Below are 16,757 nucleotides of genomic sequence, written 5' to 3'. Positions count from 1 at the left end.
CTGTTCCATCCAATCTGTTCCTTTCCATAACTCCATGGAAAATTGAGAGATCTTTGGTTCACATGCAAACTTGACCCACCTTCTCAATTGTTCTTTTGAAACCTTGTTATGACTTCTTAACATTAAAAACCCTATTGAGGAGCCATTCATGTGATAACAATACTGATATTGCCAACATTCTACATTAAAAAGTGTGGACTGATGACTAAAGGAAAACTGGAAAGGGAAAAAGAAAACAGAACTTAGAGAGGTAGGAAGGAGGAAAATTCCATTTTGGTAGCTGTCTGTAAAGCAGAAGGCTTTATCCATTCATTCAAAAATGTTAATGTTCATAAGAGTCATCACATTTTCGAGGTGGTCTTAAAGCCTAATTCCCTCATTTTCATTACACTTTATTTATTTTGAGTGTCATGTAAGCCACAAGAGGTTTTTAAACAGAGGAGAGACATAATCTGACTTACATTTGGGGGAAGATGGTAGAAAGGGGATAGGGCTGTATTGTATTGGGGGAAGACCACTGGAGGGATGTGTGTGCCAGGCTATATTGTTCTCTCTCTGGAAGTTTCTATGATTTGGTTATGCCCAGTATTCTGAAAATTTACTATGATCTGTGTTGACACAGGTCTATTTTCATTTTTTTCCTGGGCACTCAGTAGCCTTTTAGTCGGGAAAGCTACATCCTTAGTTCTGGGAAATTGTCTTGAATTATTTTTTGGTGACTTGCTTCCTTCCATTTCCTCTTTTCTTTCTTTCTAGAATGTTCGTTTTTTGGATATTGAACTTAGATGCTACTACAATGTTTTCATACTCTTCTGTTTTCTTTTGCTCTGTTTTCTGAGATTTTTCTCAACTTTATCTTCCACGTTTTTATTGCAAGGTGTGTATTATTTTCTCTTTTGAATTTTGTATTATTTTTAAATCTGCTAAATAGTAAAGCCAATTCCATGAAAAGCAAACAAACACCAAGAAACCACATCCAGAGTGATCAAGACAGCATGCCAGAGCTGCATCAGGGCTAGGCAATTAGAATTGAGAGAATGAAGGTAGCGTCTTATCCTTGATAAGGATGAGCATGGTGCCCCTTGATGGGAAGCACTTGTGTTCATGATGCTGAATGAATGAACCATAAGAGCTGGAGATGCCAAGAGGGACTTGGGTATTCCCAGCATGTTGTAGAAAGCGTCGGGTGTGAACAAGTGGAGGCTAGGTAAGTTCTAGGATCCCTAACACTGAGAGAGGGAAGTGATGCATTAGGTGCTGGGTCTTTGGCTGGGTTGCCTTTGGAATGTACGAGGCATTCATGTGTTAGGCACTCCATCCTCTAAAGCAGCCCCTTTTTCTCTTCCTGATGTTCCTATTTCTGTTTATGGCACCACATTGGTTGCCAGAGGCTATTATTTTGGCCTCTGTGCTACCTTTTTGTTCCAATCTCTCCTCTGTACCCCCCTGGCCATTATTCAAGACTTCATTTTTACTTATCTCCTCCAGGAAGCCTTCCTACTTCCCAATTAGTCTCTAAATGCCTCTATTCTTTCCATTCTGGCTTGTTTTACACATTTTCATATTCATCTTAATGTTACTATCTTATTTCAAAACCACTACTAGCTGCTCATTGCCTACTGATTATTAAAAACTTCTCAATTTAGCATCCAAGGCCCTATTCCCTTGTACCCCCATGATACAGACGAAACTGACTACACGCGGTTCCCAAATGTTGCCTCCCACCTTCATGCTTTTCTTCTTTTTTTTTTTTTTTTTTTTTTTTTTTGCGGTATGCGGGCCTCTCACTGTTGTGGCCTCTCCCGCCGCGGAGCACAGGCTCCGGACGCGCAGGCCCAGCGGCCATGGCTCACGGGCCCAGCCGCTCCGCGGCATATGGGATCCTCCCAGACCGGGGCACGAACCCGCATCCCCTGCATCGGCAGGCGGACTCTCAACCACTTGCGCCACCAGGGAGGCCCCATGCTTTTCTTCTTATTGTTCTTTCTTTCTGGATGGTCACCCTTCATTTCTGCCCAGTGAATTTCTCCTCATCCTTTAAGATGCACCAGGTATAATTTCATCTTCCCCAGAACCTGGATATCACTTTGTAACACTGTTGCTACTTGTCACATTCTGCCTTGTGTACATGTTCCCCCCTCACTGGAACCCACCCCCCTCACCGACTCCAAAGGCAAACAACCAAATCTCATTCATTCTTGCAACTTTAGGAAGCACTGTCTCTTACGTATTATGGTTCTTATCTGGCTTCATTTACTTACAAAGTCCAGGAAGAGTGCCACAAAAATGGATCCCATTAAGATTTATTCATCCAACTAACGTTTATCTACTGTCTGGTTCTTTTGTTGCGTTTTGTTTTTAGAAACAAATAGTTCATGTCATGATTTGTTAATCCATTGAATTTATGATAAAGAAACGAAATGCAAAATGTCTGCACAAGCTGCACCAGAATGTTGATTTATTGAGAGAACAATCAGAAAAAGTAATTCCATCCAGTACAAAAATGGGAGGAAAAAAAGACCCAACAATATGATTCTAATGTAAGTGAATTTTGCATGAAGGAATGTATGAAGACATTTTAGTATCAAAATAATGGCAAGTCAATAATAAAGGTTATGGTACATGATAAATAATTATAATACTTTGCATCTGTATAAAAATGTGCAGTCTTTCTAAAGAGATTTTTGTTGTTGGCTCCACTTCAGATGGTAGTAGATTATCTCCATTGTGTGCATTTAGAATATTGATATCCCTGTTAAGATTAAAAAAGTAAATCCAATAACTCTCCAAATTGTGTTAATAATAGCTATATTCTCAGAAGAAATTAGCATGAATTTTAGTTTAGGTTAAGAAGTATTTTCAAAGGATGGCTTATGTGCAAGTGGTGGTAATGGTGCATGAAGTAATTAGGGTGTTTAACAACCATTCAGAAAACACTGCTAATTCTTCTTATTTTTACCCACAAAGATAGGAAAACCTGGAAAGTATTTGACTCACAGACATATTGGGGCATATTTTGGGGAAAAAAACCCATGGTATCAGATGTCTTTGCAAAAATGATTTCCTAAGTCCTTTGGGTTTAAGAAGGTCATTGTCTTGAACTTATAGAGGACTTAGCTTGAAAATAAAGGTCAACTGATTCCTGAGGAGACTTTAGTTTCCAGAGAGTAGTTTATGCTTTTCTTTAAATGCTTTGGTTATAGTATTATCCTGTTATTGATGTATTGACTCTAATGACTTCTGATGACTCGAGGTTTTTATATCTATCTATCTATATATGATATATATTTCATGTGTATATATATTTATATTATTTTGCAGTGAATCCAACTTATTTTCAAATGTGAATGAAATCCACAGTTTGGTTAGTCTGTGTTACCTTTTTGTTTTGCTAAAATTGAGTTTGCTAACCTTTTTTTGGGGAAAAAACCTGCAGCATTTGTTTCTTCAGCTCTATTCCTGTTATTGTTCTACCCTGTGAGCTTTGCCTATAGCATCGGTTTCTGCTTCCCCCATCCCACCGAGTGTAAGTGTAACAGAGACAGGTACACGTTGGTGGATGTTTCGTGTTTGAACAGCTGAACACCTGGCTACTGGTGTGCAGGTGCCCAGAGCTCTGGAGAAGGGGGTTTCATTTAAGACAAACAAGAAGAATACGTGCAAGTTGCAGATGAGGGCTTGGGTGTTGGACTTGAGATGTTTCTGTGTTCAAAACAATAAGGAAATGTGAGTCCCTTACAAGTCAGGGACTGGGTACAGTGCTGGTCAGAGTATTTCTGGAAAAGTTCTTCACTTACGTAATGGCTTCTGTATTTGTTGGCCTAAATGAGTCTACTATATCCTGTTTAGTTATTGTCCTCAATTTTCAAGGATCACAAAGGGTTTTATACAGATGGTAACCAAAGTGATCACTTCTTATTATGGTGAAATTAAGCTCTAATATGCTATATATCAAACAAATAACCTGTCCAATGCCATCACCATAGTTTAGAATGAGAAATGAATTACATTTTGCTAAAAGTGTGCTCCCATGTTCATTTTCCCCAAATTTGACAGTCATTACCTTTTAAGTAATAATTAATCAAAATAGAAAGTATTAAGAAAACACTAAGCATCAACTGAGTGTTTACCACATGTTCACCATGATATTAGATGAGATGTGGGAGAAGAAAAATGAATGGCTAAATACTTAGTAACATCACAGAGAGGCCAGTTTTGACACAGGAAAGAGAAGTCAGTGCAGTATCCTGGGGAACCCAGTGGTGAACTAGTACTACCCCAGCTAGACTCATTGCTTCAAATAAGTTATTGACATTCCATAGCTAAGGGGAGAAGTAAATAGACCTTACTTTCTAGAAGTTGAGCCCTGTGTTCTTTTGGGGAGAGATGGCTCATCCGGATCATGTGGCATCAGTGGCACATACCAGTATCTGTATGTATTTCCCTGCCCATCCCCCTCCCCCGTCAGACACTACACCACAGATGGCACATGTTCATCTTGCGGTGGTGAAGGGTTGACATCAAAAGCAAAGAAACCCTTGAAACCCATCCCTCTCGGCCCACAAGAACAGCTTCTCTCTGCCACAGCGATGAAAGCCGGAGATAAGAGGGGCATTCCCACCACCGTACTCTCTTGTGGGCAGCTGACAGTTAATGCAGGTGGGCGTAAGGGGCTGCCTGTCTTTTGAAGGTCGTCTGTTGAACTAGAAGGCCACCTCCCTGGGGTCAGTGCCCTGCTTTGGCCCAGGAGCTGCTCTGAGAGCAACCAGGTGGTGAATACCTGCCCGTATTTTCAGAAGATCAGAGGTGGCTGTCAAGAATCCCTCTATCATTCAAAGGCAAGGTGGTGAGCCTTTGCGATGAGTGGCCGTTGGAGGGGCCACCTTGATTCTTGTTTTTTCAGAAGTCAAATTCGATGGCTGAGCAGCTGGCTCATCTACCTCCTCCCATCAGCTAGACAGGAGGGAGGCTGGCTCTGTTCAACTCAGGGTGAGCACAGCTAAAGTGCAGAAGAAGAGAAGCAAGCGTGAAATGGGTCTGCCATTCACCAAGCAAATGTCATTTTGCTTAAATTGGACTCTGCTATTTTATCTTGACCCACAACCCAACACAACTCATTGTAATACATTATCACGTACAAGATAGTTGGCTCATTAATAATACCCCAGGAAAGAGATAGGAGTAAACAATGAAAACTCCCACACATTAGCACCATAATGTACTACAATATTTTCCCTTCTTTTCATCAAAATCCTCCATGTAATTAAATCCCAAGTAAGTCAGCAAACAAATCCCTCAGTTTCTTTTATTGCACTTTTGATTTTTGGAGTGAATTTGTTATTTTTCATACTAGGTAGCAACTAAGCACAAGCTCCTGGATGGCTCTGAAAGTTTTCCTACAGACAATAAATATTTATTGAGTGCCTCTGATAAGCAGGGAGGGCACTGGCACTCTGGAGTTGCAGCAGCAAAGACAGAATGCGTATTGCTGATAACTGCTGTGATGAATGCCAACCTGGATGAAGTGAAAGAGAGCATTTGAGTGAAAAGGGAAAACCTTGTTAAGGAGGTTACAGGTAAGCTGAGACCATAGTGACAAGATGGGGCCAGGCTTGCAATGACCAGGAGAAAGTGTGTTCTTTTTTCAGCCAGTAGCTAGGACAAGACCCTAAAGTGGGAAAAGCTTGATGACCAGAGAAACAAAAAGAAAGCAAAGATTTGAGAGAAAATCTTTGAGAGAAAGCAAAGTTTGTTGGAGATGACTGAGGCAGGTAGGGTTGTCCTGAGATTGTATGGTACTGGAGGTTATGGTAGGGAGTTGGATTTTAATCTCTGTGCTGCAGGAAGCCATGGACGTTTTTTTTTTTTTTGAAGTCTTTGATGTGCTTTATATTTTAAGAGATCAACTCTGCTTGCTGGTGTTGAGATGGGGTCAGGAGAAGAAGCAAGATGACCCGCTATGTGGCTGGTTTTGCAGTCATCCAAGTGGGGGGTGATGGTGGCTTGGGTGTTAATAGCAAAGGTGGAGAGAAGTGGATGGATTCAGGACCTATAGTGGAAATGGGGTTGATGGGACTCAGTGAGGGATTACATACGGGGAGGCTGAGTGGATGAGAAGACTTGAGGCTGAATCCTAAGTTTATGCTTCACAGTTTTCTCTTCCAACCTCTGAGGGTTAAAGCTAGGATAAAGAAAACATATTGATGGGGGGTTGAGATGTGTCTGGAACTTCCAAACATAACACTATGATACTGTAGGAGGTTTCATTCTTTATGAAACATCATCTTTCTGACTTGTGATACTTCTCAAGCCAAGTGTTATTTTCCCTCTTTTCCATTTGAAACCTATGGATTATTTAATTACACTATCACTTTGCAATAGCCCAGCCTCATTCTCATTCATCTCAGCATCTGAAAGAGGTTTTAAGCCAGTCATCTAAATATCAGTGGTGGCCACAGCACCTAGCATAGACCTAGAAATTGCCTAATAAATGTCTGGAATTGAATTGAAAAGGGATTTAGGGCAACGTCTCTCTGTGTGGTCTGTAGTCCCACGTGGTTCTGTGAACTGTTTGTTACAAGTCCATGGCAAGAAAAGTCTGGAAATAAGAGCAAACATTTAGAAACTTTTATAGCAAATTGAAATTGCTGTGACATCCAAGCAGCATTTCATTTTTCTAGTGATTTACTTTTATTCTGTTTTATAAAATAGCCATCTAAGATGTATTGGAAATTATCAGACAAAAAGACGAAACTGAGTTTTCACACCCAAACAGTTTAAGAAGCACTGATTGAAGACAATAGACAATATCATTGCCTTTCCAAGGAGAAAAGTGTGGTGATGTCACGTGACAGGTCAGGTATTAGGGGGAAACAGAGCTGGTTCTTGCTCTTTCTTGCTTTGGCTACTTCCAATCACAAGTGGATTCTGGGATGTCCAGGACTCTCCTGATGTATGTAACCTCTGAAACGCTGAAACAGGAAGCGAGTGAAGGAATTCCAGGAGTGTGCATTGTGTGGAAGCGTGAAACTGAGCTTGAATAGATGATTGAAACCCTATGTGTGAACAAGGCCAGTTTTATCTGTTTCTCCTCTATGAGCTGCTCCCAAGGGGCAATTTGAAATTGGTTTTGCATTTCAGAAAGCCATAAAACATGGAGTTAGGAGGTACTTTCTGAGACTGTCTAGTTCCATTCCCTCATTTTACAGATAAGTAACTCATATCCTAAGGATATGTTTTGAGGTGAAAATGTCTCGTAGGGTCCAGAATTAAGGATAAAGGGCACTGGCTGATCTTTTCCACCCCGAACCAAGCCGAGCTTGTGGGTAGTTTTGCACAAGGCTCATTTTTCAGTGTTGTGATTTGGACCAACTTTCTTCAAAAAACCATATCTCTGTAAAACTGGAGCCTGGGAACCCATTTTTAGCCTCTTGTTTTCACATAAACCAAAGTTCTGTTTAGTTGTAAATTGGGGCTGGAAAAATACAACCACGTGCTCTAACAGCTTTCCTGAGTTTGCACATCTGTCGTTGGAAATATTTGCCAAGAAAACTTCATGAGGTGCCTTTCACGAGGAAACAAAGCGACCGGCGTGATTTGTCTGCACCCCGTCTTTGTCCATTTCCAGTAGGATTTTATGAGCATTTAATTGTTTTATTGAGGGTCGTCAGGGCTTAGCAGGTAAGAGGATGAGTTTGGGCGTCAGGAGGAATAGAGTTTGAGTTAAGCACACATTAGTTGGGTGATCGTGTGAATAATGTCAGCTCTATTGGTTTAATGTATGCTTCTTCCAGTAGGGGTAATACTACCTACTTCACAGCGTTGTGCGGTTAAAAAGGGACGATACATATGAGCACTTAGCATGGTGCCTGGAACAAAATAATGACTCCATCGTGGGTTGTTGTAGGCAGATGTTATCTGATGTGGGAAGGGGGTAATGAATGCAGAGGATCAGGTGAGGAGGTGGGCTGCTCAGTCAAGTCCAGTGTGAGGACCACCTGTTTCTCCAACATGACAGCACAGGCCAACTCTCCAAAGCTTACTAGGTACTGAATGGGGGAGGGAGAACACCAGAGAGGAGCTATGGGTCCACGAATACCTTCATCTGCTGGTGGACTTCCTCCCAAGCAAGGAATTAGAAGTGGTGACATAACGCATCCGGGAGATCTGAGTGAGCCTGAGCTCCAGGGCATGGGTCTCCATCCGAGGGGCTCATTTGTGGGAAAGAAGGAGGTGGGTGTGTCTCTGAAAGTCGGTCACAGCAGAGGGCACTGAGCCAAGTAGAAATGTTAAAGGCAAGAAAGTGAGGATGACGGAGATGTGGGTTAGAAATAGAGACAGATGCCAGGCCAATTACTAGCAAAAAGGAAGTCAGATCTCTAAGGAGAACAGATGTCTACGGCCAGGATTTGAATCTGGTGAGAGACTCTTGGTTTCTAACCCTCATGTCAGGGAAGACAATGTTTCATTAAGTGGAGCTGGGTGAGCACATCAGGCTTCACCAGCAGGCATGGTTTGGGGCAAATTTCTCAGCTTCTCTATGTCTCATTTTCTTAAGGTATAAAATGAGTAAGTCCTACCTTGCAGACTTGTTGTGAGGACAAGAGAAAATGCACATCAAATGTCTAGGACTGTGCCTGGTATGTGCAAGATGGTTAAAATGGTACCTGCTATTTTAATCTATTAGTGCCTATTTTGGTTCCTAAGGGTACAAAAGTCCCTAGAGATTGAGTGGGGCAGTGCTTTCAAAGCTCAAGGAAAGAAAATGGTTTACTTAGACCAACATTTCCAAAGGTGAGTTCATTAGAATATCAAGGCCTTGAGATGCTCTATAATAAAAAGCTTCTAGGGCCTCCCTGGTGGCGCAAGTGGTTAAGAGTCCGCCTGCCGATGCAGGGGATACGGGTTCGTGCCCCGGTCCGGGAGGATCCCATATGCCACGGAGCGGCTGGGCCCGTGAGCCATGGCCGCTGGGCCTGCGCATCCGGAGCCTGTGCTCTGCAACGGGAGAGGCCACAACAGTGAGAGGCCCACATACCGCAAAAAGAAAAAAAAAAAAAAAAAAAAAAGCTTCTATGGTCAAATGTTGATAATACCTCCCTTTGGAATTTCATATTGCACATGAGAACATTAAAGCCTCTGAGAATTACTGCAGTAAAGAAAGATAATTTTGCTTAATCTTGTATGGAGCATTTACCAAACCTCAGTCTTTTTTCTTTTTCCTTCCCTCCTTCTTTCCTTTCTTCCTCTCTATAACCTTCCCTTCTCTCTCTTTCTTTACTTCCTCCCTCCCTCTCTTGTTCTTTCCTTCATTTCCTCCTTCCTCCCTGCTTTCTTCTTTCCCTTCTCCCTTCCCATCCTCCTCTCTCTTCCCCATCTGTCCCTCCTCTACCCTCCCCTGCCCTTCCTGTTACCCAGAACACTTCTAAGCTTTGAAGTGTTTTGATTAAGGAATACCAAGACTTACTTTGAATGTATGAATAACCCAATAATTATAAAATTATTTTTTACAAATAATTATAGATTATTATTTAATATAATAAAATCTAATAAAGTCATGTAATAAAATCCTTGTAGTTTTCCATCTTATTTAAATATTAAAAAATTGCCCAGAGAATAATGTCCAGTCTTACTCTTTGTCAATAGGTCCAAAAAATAGCTTTCTCTTTTATGGATTAGATTGAATCTGACTGGATTTTCTAGAGCAATTCTCAAACTCGAATGTGCCTGCAAATCCCTCAGGGAAATTGTTAAAATACAGATTATAATCCAACAGTCCTGGGGTGGAGCCTGGAATGATTCTAACAAGCTCCCTGGTGACACTTGTTAGAAAAGCAGAGTCTCGGTTCTCCCCCTACATTTACTGAGTCAAAACACATACTTTCACAAGATCCCCTGGTGATTCGTATACACAAAAAAGTTTGGGAAGCACTGGTCCATCAGGGTTTCTCAAATCTTAGCTCCGTTGATATTTTGGGCCTGATAATTCTTTGCTGTGGAGGCTGCCCTGGGCACTGTAGGAAGTTTAGCAGCATCTCTGGCCTCTACTCACTGGTCACCAGTAACATTCCCCTTCCAACTGTGACAAGCAAAAATTTCTGCCCGAATTGACGAGCATGCTCTGTGTGGCAAAACTTACCCAGCTGAGAACTACTAGTCTAGATCCATCAGATTGTCTCATATTTCTGTTCCTGGGCCACTTGGAGATTCTTTTTTTTGTTATTCCTGTTAAGTGCCTTGTTTTTTGAGGTTGTGGTTTTAAAATTTTTTCTTATTGAGGTATAATTGACATATAACATTATATTAGTTTCAGATGTACAACATAGTAATTCAATATTTGTACATATTTTGAAATAATCACCACAAATTAACATCCATCACCATACACAGCCAGGATTTTTCTTCTTGTGATGCGAAGTTTTAAGATCTATTGTCTTAGCAACTTTCAAATATACAAAATTATTAATATAGTCACTGTGCTTTACACTACATCTCCATGACATATTTATTTTACAAGTGGAAGTTTGTACCTTTTGACTCATTTGGAGTTATTGTAAATGAGATAACTAAGTGATAATCTCACTTAAAATAATAAAGTTGCCCATTCATAGTTCTCAAAGCTCATCCACATCAGAATCGCCTGAGGGAAGATTTGCAGATTCTGACTCATTAGGACTGGGGAGAAGTTTAGGAAACTGTATTTTTAAAAAAATAGAGATAATATTTTAGACTTAGGTAACAATTTGTGCCAGACACTGTTCTAGGAGCTTTCCCCACATTAACTCATATAATCCTTATAAAACCCTATAAGGTGGATACAGATATTATCTCTATTTTACAAATGAGGAAATCAAGCCACAGAGTAACTTCTTAAGGTCACAGAGCCAGTATTAGAAACTGATTGGGGTGTGAGGGTGGTGTCTGTCTAGAAGGTAGTACTTGGGAAAAGTGTCCCAGGTGCTGATGGCCTTGGGGATGGCAGGTATGGGGATTGTATAACCCAACTCTCTCACCCTCTGGGTGGTTATCCATTTCACTTGGAAAGATTGGGCTACTGACATTTTCAGAGTTATTCCCTTATGCTAAGATTATTGCATTGTTCATTTTTTCTGAGCATAGTGATATAGTTGTCCATTTAGGGCATTTTGACTTATTTCCCCCAGTTGACTTTTCTTGACCTTCTGTTTCCTATTATCTCCCCTCTGCCCCCTGTGAAGTGCTTGCCTTTATCAGACAAATGCTTCTATCTTGAGTCTCCAAATAAAGTGAAGGAAATGGAAATAATATGTATGTCCTAGTGACACTTTATGAATGAAGAAATAGTTATTTTTAAAGATCTAGAGTTTAAATGATTAACATTAGTGTAACTAACACAGTTAGTATATTACAGATAATTTTTATTATTTTCACCTCACCTGATGCAGAATGATGGTATTAAAGCTGCGATTAATTCTATGGTGACAGCTGAATTGTGGCCACATGAAAACAAGATGAAATTTTAAAAGGCCTTAATGTAAAGTCCTTCACTTAGATCCAGACATCCAGGGACACAAGTTTCTAGAAGTATTTCCTGGAGTCATTTCTAGAAATAAATCTGTTTAGAAAATTAAAGCTAGCATAAATTAACATTTACTACATTTCAGGCACCATTATAAGTTCTTTAAATATTTGAGCTCATTTAGTCTCTCCAACAACCCTAGGGATAGGTACTATTATTACTAGAAGTTTACATATGAGACCATTGAGGCACAGAGAGGTTGCATAACTTGCCCAAAGTTGTGCAGATGACAAGTGGCAGAGCTGGGATTCTAACCCAGGTGTCCTGGCTCCAGAGTCTGGGCTCTGAACCACCCTTACTGGATTTTGGCTGGGATTATATCAACTCACTGTGGTTATGTTGGTAATCCTGTGCTGAGCAGAATTTAAATTGTCATTTTCTGTGTCCTTCATTAATTAAAAAAAAATGGGGAACAAAGGATTGTTAATAAACGCTATGAGCTTATTATTAGTTATTAGCATGATGTTTCAATACATCGACTCCATGGAGGTTCAGGGAAGGGTATGATAAAAAGGATCCTTGGGCTTCCCTGGTGGCGCAGTGGTTGAGAGTCCGCCTGCCGATGCAGGGGACACGGGTTCGTGCCCCAGTCCGGGAAGATCCCACATGCTGTAGAGCGGCTGGGCCTGTGAGCCATGGCCGCTGAGCCTGCGCGTCCAGAGCCTGTGCTCCGCAACAGGAGAGGCCACAACAGTGAGAGGCCCGTGTACCACAAAAAAAAAAAAAAAAAAAAGGATCCTTAATTGTGAAGATATTGGGCAAATGTAGGTGATGACTGCTCATGGGACCATAATGTTGCCCTTCTGCAATATTTTTATGTCGGAGGGGGGTTCACTGGAAGGACTCAGAAGTAAATTTAAGGGACCATGGAAATGCAAACATAGAGACCTGGGACTGGGAAAGCTTTTACAATCCCCATTTGCAATAGAGGCATCTGTGTCTGCTGTCTCAATAAGGCTCTTACTTGACTTTCAGTAGAGGGGACCAGTCCTCTTTATGGAAGTGAATATTGTAGGTGAACAGTTTTGTTTTGTTTTCCCAGTGAATCCAAGACGAGCCAACATGGCCCGCAGTTTTCTCTCCATAATGCTACCTGGCCTGTTACAATACACAGCTCCAAGCTTTACTGAAAGAACATGTTTTAACCTTTTTTTTTTTTTTGCCATCTTCTGACTATTCAAAGAAATTCTGGCCAAGAGTTCCAGGAACTCTGAATGTAGCTGCTGCAGGTCCATAACAAATTCACTAAGTGCCCCATTGTCCCCTGTAGCCTGGGTGCTCTTTTTGGTGGAAAGTGTAATCTCCTTTGAAGAGCTTTTTTCAAAACTCTGCTGAGTTATTTCAGAAAACCCAGTCTTTTAGAATCCTTATCTGAAACATTAAAAAAGTTATGAAAATCAATTAACTTCACATATGAAAAAATTCTTCATATGGTTTATCTTCCTTTACATAGTTTCTTGATTATGTTTGGAAGTAAATTGCCTTGATTATAAATTGGATAGAAAGGAATGTCTTTTAATTAATTTGAAACATGCTGTCATGATGCTGATTTTTACCATAGAATGAGAAATTGAGTTGAAAGCTATAAGTCGTTCTGAAAGGAGTGAGCTGCAGTTGTATTTTTATTTTATTTTTGGCTGAGTGGTGGACTCGGAGCTCTGATTTCTTAAAGGGACAAACTGAAAAATCTGTCCTTTATTTGGAAGTCAGGCTGAGTTTTATTGGCTTTTGGTTGCCTGAGAATTTGTGAGAGCATTTTACAAACTTCTCCTGTTTAATTTCTTTTTTTAAAAAACGATAACAAGAAATTACCAAGGTCGTAAGCCGAAACACTGGCAGCTACAAAGAAGAACTCTGAAAGACGGAGCTGGACAGATCAATTATGTAACAATCTCTAATGGCTAAACTTTATTAAGGGTATTATCTCATTTAACTGTAACTCACTTTAAGCTGAGGAAACTTCTCAGAGAGGTTAAATAACTTAATCAAGGTCACTCTGTTAGTTCACAGTTCAGCCAGATCTGTTTGATTTCAAATCTATGCTCTTAATTGTTCAGGTCTTGAGATCTTAGGAATCTGGGGACTTCTTGTATGATTAGTGGTCAATGCTAAATTGCTAACATTAATCTTAAGTGGTGTAAATAACAAAGTATACCTTGTAAGATATATATGATGGTTAGTCTATAGGTCTACCTATGAGTTTTAATGTAGGGACTTAGATACCAGATAGCCTTTTGTTTGTTTGCTCATAATTATCTTAGCATGATGGTATTCAAATTTAGGGTTGATGAAAGATTTAATGCAATAGAAAGCATTATCAATCTTTATTATGAGGCCATTATTCATTGCTGTGGCATTCTATAAATGTAAGTAAAAGTATAGGAAGTATTTATATCTAGGATTTAAAATACATGTGTAAAAAAAAAAGAAACTGAATATACCCAATGACCAAATCTCTGAATATTTTGCTGATAGAAATAGAATAGATAATGTGGATAAGGTACAGGGATGAATTTACACCAATGTCAAAGACACCCATTGTTTTTAAAAACATTTTGTATCCTTACTTTGGAAATCACTGGAAAAATCCTGAACTCTTTTTGTTTTTTTTTTTAACAGAAGCCATAGTTTTAAAAGAAGACTTACTGCATCCAAGAAAACTTTTACAGATGACAGGCGGGCCTGGAGTTATAGGTATGTTATCAAACCAGAGGTTTACTATACTTTGGGACATATTGAAAAGATGTTTAAACATCTTCCAAAACCTGTAATTGATTAATACATGAGTTACATAATCCTCATTTTTTAGATGGAGAAACCAAGGTCTATAATAGTTAATCAATCATGTTAAAGATTATCCAGAATATTCCAGAATTATCCCTCCTTCCTGATGTTTAATTGCTATTTGGTTTTTCTTCAATTCAAGACAATTAAATAGCATTCAGATGGGTTTAATTCTTATATTAATTCTATGGTGCAACATTAAGATATTTTAAAAATCACAAATGTACTAATTATTCAATACAGAAAGTTTGGAGTATAAGAAAAAAACACATAGGAAATACAAAACCTCCTGCCAACCCAGAAAACCTCTCCACAAAGATAGAAGAGATAAAAACAGTTTTATTAACTGAATGAGCATTAAACCAGAACGTGATGCACATCCATTAATGCAGGCAATCCATTAAGACATTACAAAAACAGAAAGAAATCTCATCATTTTATATAGCCAAGCGGATACAACCTGTTCCATACACTTTCTCAAGATAAACGATAACTAGTACTCAAGTAAGAGGACTTGACAGCACTATTTGCCACACGTAGTTCGCCCTAATTTCACCTCATAGTTGGGATAACCATCTGTGTTTGCTAGTTGCCCTTACCCAGAGGAAAAGTAAATTTCTCATATCTTCATGACAGGAGGTAAGTTTGCAACATGAATCCCGAAAGGTAGGCTCCTGTCCTCCCAGGAAACTGAGAGATAGGGGCCCTGTCTTTCTTTCTTTCTTTTCTTTTTTTTAACATCTTTATTGGAGTATAATTGCTTTACAATGGTGTGCTAGTTGCTGCTTTATAACAAAGTGAATCAGCAATACATATACATATATCCCCATACCTCCTCCCTCTTGTGTCTCCCTCCCTCCCTCCCTATGCCACTCCTCTAGGTGGTCACAGAACACCAAGCTGATCTCCCTGTGCTATGTGGCTGCTTCCCACCAGCTATCTATTTTACATTTGGTAGTGTATATATGTCCATGCCACTCTCTCACTTCATCCCAGCTTACCCTTCCCCATTCCCATGTCCTCAAGTCCATTCTCTACATCTGCATCTTTATTCCTGTCCTGCCCCTAGGTTCTTCAGAACCTTTTTTTTTCTTTTTTTTAGATTCCATATATATGTGTTAGCATACGGTATTTGTTTTTCTCTTTCTGACTTACTTCACTCTGTATGACAGACTCTAGGTCCATCCAGCTCACTACAAATAACTCAATTTCGTTTCTTTTTATTGCCGAGTAATCGTCTATTGTGTATATGTGCCACATCTTCTTTATCCATTCATCTGTGGATGGACACTTAGGTTGCTTCCATGTCCTGACTATTGTAAATAGAGATACAATGAACGTTGTGGTACATGACTCTTTCTGAATTATGGTTTTCTCAGGGTATATCTTGCATTCCTATATGCTAATGATGAAAAATCTGAAAGAAAAATTAAGGAAACACTCTCATTTACCATTGCAACAAAAAGAATAAAATACCTAGGAATAAACCTACCTAAGGAGACAAAAGACCTGTATGCAGAAAACTATAAAACACTGATGAAAGAAATTAAAGATGATACCAACAGATGGAGAGATATACCATGTTCTTGGATTGGAAGAATCAACATTGTGAAAATGACTCTACTACCCAAAGCAATCTACAGATTCAATGCAGTCCCTATCAAACTACCAATGGCATTTTTCACAGAACTAGAACAAAAAATTTCACAATTGGTATGGAAACACAAAAGACCCCGAATAGCCAAAGCAATCTTGAGAAAGCAAAACGGAGCTGGAGGAATCAGGTTCCAGACTTCAGACTATACTACAAAGCTACAGTAATCAAGACAATATGGTACTGGCACAAAAACAGAAAGATAGATCAATGGAACAGGATAGAAAGCCCAGAGATAAACCCATGCACATATGGTCACCTTATTTTTGATAAAGGGGGCAAGAATATACAATGGAGAAAAGACAGCCTCTTCAATAAGTGGTGCTGGGAAAACTGGACAGCTACATGTAAAAGAATGAAATTAGAACACTCCCTAACACCATACACAAAAATAAGCTAAAAATGGATTAAAGACCTAAATGTAAGGCCAGACACTATAAAACTCTTAGAGGAAAACATAGGCAGAACACTCTATGACATAAATCACAGCCCTATCTTTCTCAATAATTACTTTTTAAAGAGATGGCTCCCTGGTCCTCGAGGAAACATCCCTGGATTGTAAAATTGGCAAGAGCCTTATTTAGCTTCTAAAAAGATTTACATACATTTCGAGGAGGCGGAGAAAGAGTTTACAATGATGAGTTTTAAGGTAAACGCTCAAAGAAAAAAGGGCGTTGGAGGACAGTGTCTTTCCATTTTCTTTGCCTCAGGGTGAATTGCTTTTTTTTCTTATTTCTAATTTGTATTTACCCTTATAACACC

Source organism: Mesoplodon densirostris, chromosome 7 (genome assembly GCF_025265405.1).
Source record: "Mesoplodon densirostris isolate mMesDen1 chromosome 7, mMesDen1 primary haplotype, whole genome shotgun sequence".
Taxonomy (NCBI): Eukaryota; Metazoa; Chordata; class Mammalia; order Artiodactyla; family Ziphiidae; genus Mesoplodon; species Mesoplodon densirostris.
The sequence above is the reverse complement of the archived record's forward strand: the minus strand, read 5'-3'. Positions refer to the sequence as shown.